The sequence below is a fragment of the Argiope bruennichi genome, chromosome 7, assembly GCF_947563725.1.
Source record: "Argiope bruennichi chromosome 7, qqArgBrue1.1, whole genome shotgun sequence".
NCBI classification, from domain to species: Eukaryota; Metazoa; Arthropoda; class Arachnida; order Araneae; family Araneidae; genus Argiope; species Argiope bruennichi.
Genome location: NC_079157.1, coordinates 68,069,101 through 68,075,364, shown reverse-complemented (window position 1 = coordinate 68,075,364; position 6,264 = coordinate 68,069,101).

Genomic DNA, 6,264 nt, shown 5'->3' with positions numbered 1-6,264 from the left:
TTACAATTGCAGAGTGGTATCGTTAAGTAATTTGCTTTTATTCCATGGCTGATAATTGCATATTTGTGTTTTAACAATTTAATATTTTAACAATTCCTCTCCTAACCATTTGCTAAACAGAATTAAAAATGCAAAGTAGTATTGTCAGTTAATTCACATTTATTCTATTATACATAATTGCTTATTTATGCTATGAAAGCTTATGAAATTAATAAATCCTGATGCACGATATTTTAACTAATCTTCATGCAGCCAGTTGCTAAATAGAATTACAATTGCAGAGTGGTATCGTTAAGTAATTAGCTTTTATTCCATGGCTGATAATTGCATATTTGTGTTTTAACAATTTAATATTTTAACAATTCCTCTCCTAACCATTTGCTAAACAGAATTAAAAATGCAAAGTAGTATTGTCAGTTAATTCACATTTATTCTATTATACATAATTGCTTATTTATGCTATGAAAGCTTATGAAATTAATAAATCCTGATGCACGATATTTTAACTAATCTTCATGCAGCCAGTTGCTAAATAGAATTACAATTGCAGAGTGGTATCGTTAAGTAATTTGCTTTTATTCCATGGCTGATAATTGCTTTTATTCCATGGCTCGTTATGAAAGATAACGAGATTAAAGGAGCATAATACACAATATTTTAACTACTCTTCATCCAGCCAGTTGCTAAATAGAATTGAAATTACAGAGGGGTATCGTTAATTAATTTTACATTTATTCCATGGCTGATAATTGAATGTTTGTGCTATGAAGGATAATGAAATTGAAAGAATGTATTACGCAATATTTTAATAATTCATCTCCTAACCATTTGCTAAGTAGAATTAAAAATGCAAAGTAGTATTGTCAGTTAATTGACATTTATTTTATTATACGTAATTGCTTATTTATGCTATGAAAGATTACGAAAGATCATGATGCACGATATTTTAACTAATCTTCATGCAGTCATTTGCTAAATAGAATTGCAATTGCAGAGTGGTATCATTAATTAATTTTACATTTATTCCATGGGTGATAATTGCATATTTACGTTATGAAAGATAACGAGATTAAAGGACTATAATACACAATATTTTAACTACTCTTTATCCAGCCAGTTGCTAAATAGAATTGAAATTGCAGAGTGGTATCGTTAATTAATTTGTATTTATTCTATTGCTGATAATTGCATTTTTGTGTTATGAAAGATAACGAAATTAATGGAGTATAACACAATATTTAAATAACTCTTCTCTTAACCAGTTGCTAAACAGAATTAAAAAATGAAAAGTAATATTATCCGTTAATTTATATTGAGTATACATGTGTTGAAGAGAAAGAACATTTATTCGGCTTACGTGGCATATTGATGCTATGAAAAAACAACCACAGTATAATAATGTATTACACAATATTTTAACCTCTCTCCTTAAAAAGCCAGCGGAAAAACAGAAGAACAAATACAGAGTAATATAAACAGCTAACTAATTATATTCTTCTCTGTAATATTTAATTGAAATAAATATGAAGTACGAGATTCTCCTTAAAATGTACACTTTTGTTTGTGTAACAGTAATCTCTTTTGTGTAATAGTATTAGATATTCGTAATGATGTCAGGTAATTTCAATAACGGTGTATGTTTCAGATTTTACTGAAACTATTTTCCTGTGATATTATAATATTAATGTATTAAATAATAATTATTGTGACTATATTTGTAATATATATATATATATATATATATATATATATATATATATATATATATATATATATATATATATATATATATATATATATATATATATATACACTATATTTCCCTATATTTCCTAAACAACAGGTCAAAGGCAACTAAATTTTGCACATTTATTAAAGAAAAGTGAAAAGAAAGCCAACTTTACGCAGCTTGACAATTAACTAATTATTCTATTGATTGTAAATCAACCGGTTGTTTTTCTGCACTAGCTTCGTAGCAAATTATTTTGAAATAAATATTTTTATATCATCCTAAAATTCAAAATTTTAATTTTTTTAATGATATCAGTTTGATTTCTATGTAATGTTTCCTTAAATTTTTTATTACATTTTCAAAATTTAATAAATAATTTATCAGATGCCAATGATTTTAAAATAATTGAATAACAAATACTCTGTTGCTAGCCTGACGGTGAGATTTTGAACTGATGCATCTTTATTTTTGGATATTTCTGTTTTATTTTTAAAAAATATTTTTGGATTTTTTTTTAGTTTCAGAAGAATTTTGAAGTTTTTATAATTTGGTTAAAGAATAATTGTCATTATAATATCTTTTCGTCTATACCTGCGTATTCTGTAAATTAACAAACAATATTATAATTAAGAATTTCAGCTATACGAGAAAATTACTCAAATATACAATTTTTACTCAATCTCGAAGAATTTCCTTCAAAACAAAAGAAAAGCACCATCAATTTTTCAAACCTCAGTTCATTAAATCTAAAAACTTTCACTTTTCCTCAATATCATTCGAAAACATTATCTCTCAGAAACCATTTTTACACCATACTTAAATACTGAATACGAATACAAATGTGAATTTTATACTTCAAAAAATGAATTTTTTCAGTGATACAGATTTTATTTCCATATACTTTGTTCCTCTCATTTTAATAAATTCTACAAAATTAATTTTATATATAATTTGTCAGAATATTTTTTTATTATTGAAAAGCAAGGATACATACGAAGAATTATAGCTAGCACAAATAACAAATTTCTAGAAGAACTTATGTAAAAGTTAAATGACAGTGATTTTTAAAATTCACCTGATTTAACTGATATTCTCATTTTAATTTTTAAAAAAATTGTTTCAGAATATAAATGGATTTTGTTCAAACATTGTTTTGATAAAAATAATTTACATTAAAATAGTATATAAGGTAATAAAATAGTATATTTTAAGCATGGACAAATGTAATATATCAGTATAGTATCTAGTATACTAGTATATCATCTATTTTATCAATAAATTCTGGAACATGATTTAATGAGAGATTTAAAATTCATCTGGTGTAATTGATATTCTCATTTTAATAAAAAATGTGTCAGAAAATAAATGGATTTTGTTCAAATATTTTTTAAAAAAATAATTTACATTAAAAATAGCATATAAGGAAATATTTTATATATGGACAAATGTAATATATCAGTATAGTACCTAGTATACTAGTATATCATCTAGTTTATCATTAAAATTTGAAACTTGATTTAATGAGAGATTTAAAATTCATCTGGTGTAATTGATATTCTCATTTGAATTAAAAAAATGTTTTAGAAAATAAATAGATTTTGTTTAAATGTTTTTTTTTACAAAAATAATTTACATTAAAAATAGCATAAAAGGAGATATTTTAATCATGGTCAAATGTAACATTTCAGCATAGTAGCTAGTATACTAGTATATCATCTAGTTTATCATTAAATTTTGTAACATGATTTAATGAGAGATACAAATGAATGATTGATTAGTTGTATCATTCATTTGAAAATTTTTGCATATCAGAAGAATGTATGTGCGATTGAATGATTGATTAGTTGTAACATTTATTTGAAAATTTTTACATGCCAGAAGAATGCATGTGCGATTGAATGATTGATTAGCTGTAACATTCATTTGAAAATTTTTGCATGTCAGAAGAATGTATGTGCGATTGAATGATTGGTTAGTTGTCACATTCATTTGAAAATTTTTGCATGTCAGAAGAATGTATGTGCGATTTTATTTAATGCGTAAAATTCATATAGAATATCAGAGAAGGAACAAGTAATGGATTTTAAAATAGTGATTAAATACTACTATTATGTGGTGATTGATTAATATCGTATATAAATACGATGTGTTACTAGAATGTCGGCAATTTATATTAATGTTTAGAATGGGGTTTATTTCCATTAGGTTGGGAAGGGAAGGGGGATGCAGGCAAGTCAGCTAAGAATATTTTTATTCCAGTTGCGAAATAAGCAAATTTGAAAAAAAATAAAAAAATAGATTAGATGAATTATAAGATTCTATGACTTCATTTTATTTTAAAAAATGTATTGAATTATTAAAGAAAATATTAAATGAAGTTTATTGGATTATAAATTATGCTTTTCATTGGTCATATTATATTTCACTTGATACGCTTTGTAAAATAATTATTTTTAATTTTATATTTATTTTCTCTTATTATTTTGCTATAAATAATTAACAATTCAGTTTTAATAATTACTTGCTTTTATTTATAAGAAGATAAGGAAATCATTAACTAATTATTAAGATTTCAAGTATTTTGACGTAGTTTTTCAATAAAAGAATTAAACAAAAAAAAAAGAGTTAAATGCCAATAAATTATTAACAATTTTATTTTAAAAATATTGCAAAGTGAAATTAAATTGACAAAAAAATAAAGAATTAAATGAAAATAAATATTAACAGGTTTATTTAAAAAATTGTTGCAAAATGAAATGAAATTAATTAAATATTAAAAGAAAATCATCATAATGTACAATCTCGGGATCGCAAAATGTTCAAATCTGCCAATACTTAGAATTCAGTTTTGACAATCGAATCGATTGCATTTCTGCGACTTCGAAGAAAAATAAAAGTTATATGAAATTTGAAAACTTCATACTGAGGAGTGGAGTGGAGTGGAATTTGGCGTTTATTGGCGCAAGAGCCATATCTGACTATACTGCGTCAGACACATGGTAAAAAGGTAGTCTTTGACTTACTTCATACTGAGAATTTGCGAGAAGAGAGTACAGTAGAATAGTTTCAGGGAAAAAACAAATTGAAATTAATTCTTCTTTAGAAATATATCTACATTTTAAACTATATTAAAATTGCGTAAATAAATATTTTTTTTAATCAAAACTCTGAAAGTCAAAGCAAAAATTTTAAAAGCATGATATAATATTTTAAATGAATTAGATTTTTAATAAAATTCATAATATGTTTTAATTTTTATTGAATATACATAGAGAGATTTTTTTATAATTAATTGTAACTTAATTTCCTTATAATTTATTATTCAATTTTTCATTCCGTGTATGATATCCTATTTCGCTTTCTAAATTTAGGACATATAAAAGGCGTATTATTCAATCTCATAATATAAATAATAATAATAATAATAATTGATCGTTTTAGTTTCAAAGTTTTAATTAAATCAACATATTAACTACTCATTTTAGCCAATTTTGATTTTTTCTTTATTTGTATGAATTTGTGAAAAAATATGCTTTCATTTATTTGAAAATTATTATTTTTTAAATTACTAAAGTAATAAAAATCTAGAAAAATTAACCATAATTATTAATTAATGATGTCTTCACTTACAAAAAGAATAATTTAATTATAATTAAATAGTTATAAAAAATATTAAATTTTAAACAAATGTTAACACTAGACATTGCTATTTTATGTGAATTATTGAGTGGAATATAACATAACCAATTAATAAATAATTAATATTGAAGTATAAAATAAGAAAGTTTATATTTAAACTTTAATAAATTATTTTAATAATTGAATGCGCATGCACTTTGATAGGTCCTAATATTTTATAATTAAAAAATTTATTTCTTACAAAATAATTTTTTGACAGTTAAGGGTAGTAATATTTTTTAATTAACTTGCCTGCGGACCCTCTTCAACTCAGCGGCCTAGGCATCTGCTTAATAGGGAATATGCCACTGATAATTATGAAATTTTTTAAATCACTTTTTCTAGAATTCATCACTAAATAGTGCCCTTCTTATAGAATCAAATTAAAATCAGCCATTCAAATCATATGAAGGTACATATTTCTGAAAATATTGTTTTGGAATTCAGAAACTCTAAATATGCGCATCAGATTCCAGCACGTTTTTTTTTTTGGTCAGGAAAAAAAATCGATTACAAAATCCCATCTTTAAAAGAACAAACGGAATAAAATAAAAGAAATGCTCGCAAAAAAATTTGTCATCAACCACATTGCCTTTTAAATATTTTTCAGAACAGTCAAATAGGGAATAAGATGCAAGATGTTACCTGCGCTTGATGATTATCAAAACTACTTATGTCATAAAGAAAATCGTTTTTCCAATATGGAAATGAGATGATTACGTATTATTGACATCGAAGACCATTGGCTCCAGATTTGGAAAAATATATCGTTGATTGGTTGCTCATATCAGAAGGAGGCGTTAACAATCTCACGCAAAGATCCTCAAGTATACTAAATTTGTAACTTGGAGGTT